This window comes from Propithecus coquereli, unplaced genomic scaffold (genome assembly GCF_000956105.1).
Source record: "Propithecus coquereli isolate 6110/MARCELLA unplaced genomic scaffold, Pcoq_1.0 Scaffold235, whole genome shotgun sequence".
Classification (NCBI taxonomy): domain Eukaryota; kingdom Metazoa; phylum Chordata; class Mammalia; order Primates; family Indriidae; genus Propithecus; species Propithecus coquereli.
The window spans coordinates 1,330,284-1,334,997 of NW_012147897.1; the positions used below are offsets into that span (position 1 = coordinate 1,330,284).

General features: G+C 41.7%; 2 pseudogenes; both read right to left on the reverse strand.

The window, feature by feature from the left end:
- Positions 1-301: 301 nt before the first annotated feature.
- On the reverse strand, positions 302-795 carry LOC105811383 (annotated as a pseudogene).
- A 1,681-nt stretch (positions 796-2,476) lies between these two features.
- LOC105811384 lies at positions 2,477-3,064 on the reverse strand (annotated as a pseudogene).
- Between the last annotated feature and the right edge of the window lie 1,650 nt (positions 3,065-4,714).

Consider the following 4,714-nt stretch of genomic DNA (forward strand, 5'->3'; position numbering starts at 1 on the left):
TTGGATGTTGGGCAGGGGGGAGGGGGGAGGAGGGAGAAGGAGGCGGGGACGGGTATATGCATACACAAAGAATGCAATGCGCACCACCCGAAGGATGGACATATTTGAAACTCGGACTTAGGGGGGGAGGTGGGGCAAGGGCAACATACATAACCTAAACATCTGTACCCCCATAATATGCTGAAAGTAAAAAAAAAACGTATCAGACTTCATTTATTAGAATGTAGTTATTTCTTCACATTAGTAAATCAAAAACCAAGATCCAGATATTATGCATACATATATAAAGCAATGAAAACAATTACTGAGTTTCATCTTTTGGACAAGAATGCCAAGTTAGTCTCTCTTCATAAAAAGCAATTCCAATTTGAGGACATTTCATATTTGCCTCTTTTGCCAGCACCAAATCTGTCTCATCTGAATCTCTCCATTTCATTAGAAACATTAACTCTCCACTGCTGTCTGTGGCACCAACTATACTTTCAGGATCGAGACCTCCGGCAAAGCCTCGTTGTTTGTCAGTGGCACATCTTTTTCTTTTTGTGTCGTCTTTTTCTTCGCCAGCTTTTTGAGAATTAAGAAATGCTTCAATTAACTCTGGACAATCTAAATTTTCTTCAGTTCCCAAGTATTGTCAGCATCTGTAAATCCCTTCCACTTCAGGAAATACTCCACTTTCCCATTTACTACACGTCGCTTGAGTACTTTTTCCACCACAAATTCTTCAGGTTCTGCCACTTCAACCTCTTTACTTTTCCCATTCTGTTTCTTTCCCATTTTTTGCAATGTAGTCTTATTGGAGACCACTTTTTATTGCAGACTTGAAGAGCTATTATTCACCACCTCCAAGCTGCTCTGGGTCATGGGTCTAGGGCATCTCTCTAAACGTTCTTTCTTTGTAAATGGCCACAGACCTTAAGCCAGCTTCAGCCAGCTTGTGGAGACTGCACAAATTATCTGTATGCCCTATAGCTCAGCTTTTGACATGAAGAACCAACCCGATTCCAACTCATTTTAAAGCTAACCCCCCCACCCCAAAGTGACCATAAAATGTATGCTGCAGATATGTTTACACAGTGCATAAGTCCCCAACCTGCCTTATGCAGAGCGTGCACTTTCAGATTTCCCTAAAAGCTACATTTCCCAATTATGGTATTTTTTTCTCACTCTGAAAATAAAATCTCCTTTCCTTTCTCAATTGATCTTATGGTCTTTTGTTAACATTCTAACAGGGCATTATCTTCAAGACTGCAGCATTCCAGGTAAGATGCTCTCACAAGAACACTTCCCTAGCAACAGCTGTCTCTGCCCAATGAGCTACATCAACTCCTGCAATGAGCTTCTCTGACCAATGAACTTTCATTCAAAGGAGTTTACCTGGCCTTCTCCCTTTTGCCTTGAACAGTTTCCCTTTGCCTCAACTTATCTGTATATACCTGAGACTTCTCATAGGAAGTAATTCCAAGGTGCAATCCTTTAAACCCAAATAAACTTATTGCCTTTAGAGAGCTAATTTCTCTGTTGTTATTTTAAGTTGACAAAATAAATCTACTTCCATGGATATCATGTAAATTAATTCAACTATGACCAACTACCTCTGATCTATTTTTCTACTAATAGTAAACATGGCTTAGAGCCAGTACCAAGGATGTTTCCTCTTGAAAACATCATTAAGTTTATGAGCTGATTTTCTCAATGTTCAAACAAATAAACATTTTACTTTTCATGAAAATACCAGAAAATGATGCTCATTCTTGGTGTAATTCATAAGATTTAAAGACAAGTGGGGGTCATAGAACTATGAAACTAAGGGGCAAACATAATTAACAGTACACAATTCATGTAAATTCTATTTTTAAATTCCACCTTATTTCACTTGGTGATTAATTGAACACATAATTTCAACATTTACGATAATACACAGCCCATTATCTCCCTTGAGATTTATCAGAGTCACCATTAATAAAAAAGGTATAACTTGCACAAAAAAAATTAATATATTCAAAGAGTCAATATAATCCCCACAGAAAAGAAATAAATATTTCAGGTACTACAACAACCAAGCACAAGAAAAGAATATGTATTTAAAAGGTTATTGTCTGTAACATGTTATTGACTGCCTAGGTATCCTTAAGCAAATTTGGATAACTAACTGCACCAAAACCTTTGCTTCCATAATTTCTAAACTACAGACACACTAACAATGCAAACACAAACAGATTATTACTTCTTTTATGCAAAGTACCTAGAAAAACATCCAGAACATTTTCAGTGACTTTATGATTATAATCAATCCCTCTCATCATTTAAAATAAATAATGCTATTACTACTAAATACATCCATGGTAGAAAAATAAAAACAATACAAATATTACTTAGTGAAAAACTCTTCCATATTGCTTGTACCTAAAAATATGGAAGAATCACATATTCCATACATAAGTAATTTTGGAGGAAGAATGAGGACCAGCGAAGATCACCAATAGAAACAGAGGGTGTGAAAAAAATTCTTTCCCGTTTTCTCCTCCACTTGCAGGAGCAGCCCATCCAGGGCGTCCTCCATGTCAGCCGCCTCCTGGAGGCGCTGGCACAGCTCACAGATGAGGAACGCTCCCAGGGTGGCACTTTCCGGGTCGTCTTCCACGTCCACGTTGATCACATGCACGGGCTGGAAGGTCTCCTGTTCCCTGGAACACAGGTCCTCCACCACCCTGTCATAGACCCTCTCCTCACAGGTGAAGATGACGTCAAAGGACTCGGTGCACTCCTGAAATCTTTCTGGACGGGGCTTGATCCTCTCATTTCTTCCCAAGATGTGTAAGATGCCATTCCGTGTGTAGCGTTCTCTGTCTTTCCTTAGAAGGTCGTCGTACATCTGTCGATACGTCGTGGCAAAATCATAAACCACGGGAAGGTCGGGTCTCCGTCCCGGGAGCTTCACACGAGATCCAGTTCCAAAGGAACGGACACTGAGCCCTTTCCTCCTGAGGAGGCTGTGGGCTTCCATGCTCCTGTTGATGTTGCTCATGCACACCACGGCAACCCTGAGCGGGGATGAGGGCATCGTGGCGGCCGCCGGGCACTTCGGGGAGAGCTGGGGGTCGAGGTGGCTGCAGGGAGGGACTCTAAAGCCTGGACTTGCCCTCCTACGTGCAGCTCTTCCCGCCGAGTGAATGCCGAAGAGCGGGAAACGGGCTGATATTGAGTCCCCTTGGTGGAGTGGGCGGAGACTTCAGGACTTCTTCTCTCATTGGATTATGATAATGAAGCCTCCCCTGCAGCCCAAACCAATCAGGAGAACAGTCAAGGTGATCGAATCAACCGGGCCTCCAGTTCTTTCAGCAAGCGTCGTATCACTGTATTGGGATTTTTTCTACATCTTGAGTTTTCTCTTGGAACCAACTGGTGTTTGCATAGTGAATGGGTCCTCCTGGTGCTTGCGGCCAAACAATTAGTCTTCCTTTAGGCCTGTCATAAGGCCCACCGATACTTTGGTACATTAAAGTCAATGACAATTTCTGAAACTCCCAGCCCTTGCCCAATTTTATTATAAATTACCAGTATTTTGTTTGTTTTAATATCTCTAATTTTCTGTACTAAAATGAAATTGTGTTATTCATAGGAAGATTATACCTAGTCCTAGGTGGGTAGGGAGTATCTTGGTCATCCAACAGCTCTGACCTGGCTACATTATCCCTAGGTTACTGACACAAAGCCCTGCCTGCAGAACTGAGCATCAACAGTCTCCAGACATGCGGAACAGCCCTCTATATATGCTTCTCTGCCACCATAGTCCCTCGGGCCAGCTGGGAATCTGTAGCTGAGCCTAAGCCCAGTGCTCTGCCCCTTTAGTTCCAGGACCACCCCCAGGCCTATGACACTACCTCTGAGTTTTCAGAGTTATGCCTTGTCACCCGAGCCCACCACTGATTCTCCACTACTGCCATGGAGTTGGTGGAACCTCCCCACATTCCAACACTTTACCCAAGATCCCCAGCCCTGAGCACTCATTACTCCTGGACCTCATTCATGCAAATGCTGAAACCTTGGTCATCCATGACCACTACCTAAATAGACTTACTGTCATCTCCACTCTGTGACCCCAGCCTGAGCAATACTCCACAATGACAGCTGCCATCGATAGTGTCTCATGATTCAGCACACAAACAGAAGCAAAAATAAAGACCATATGATCATCTCTATAGATGCAGAAAAAGCATTCGATAAAATTCAGCATCCTTTTCTGATAAAAATTCTGAACAAAGTAGGCTTAGAAGGAACATGTCTCAAAATTATAAAAGCCATATATGACAAACCCACAGTCAACATCGTGCTAAATGGGGAAAAGTTGAAAACATTCCCTCAAAACCAGAAAAAGACAAGGGTGCTGTCACCACTTCTATTCTGCATAGTAGTGGAAGTCCTTGCCAGAGCAATCAGGTAAGAGAAAGAAATAAAGGGTGTCCTTACCAGGAAAGAGGAGGTTATCAGTTTTCACTGACAATATGATCTTGTATCTAGGAAATCCCAAAGACTCCACCAAGAGACTTCTGGAATTGATAAATTCAGCAAAGTCTCAGGTTACAAAATCAATGTAAATAAAGCAGTAGCATTTCTATATACCAATAACAGTCAAGATGATAGTCAAATAAAAGACTCAATAACATTCATAATAGCTACCAAAAAATATACCTAGGAATATACTTAACAAAGG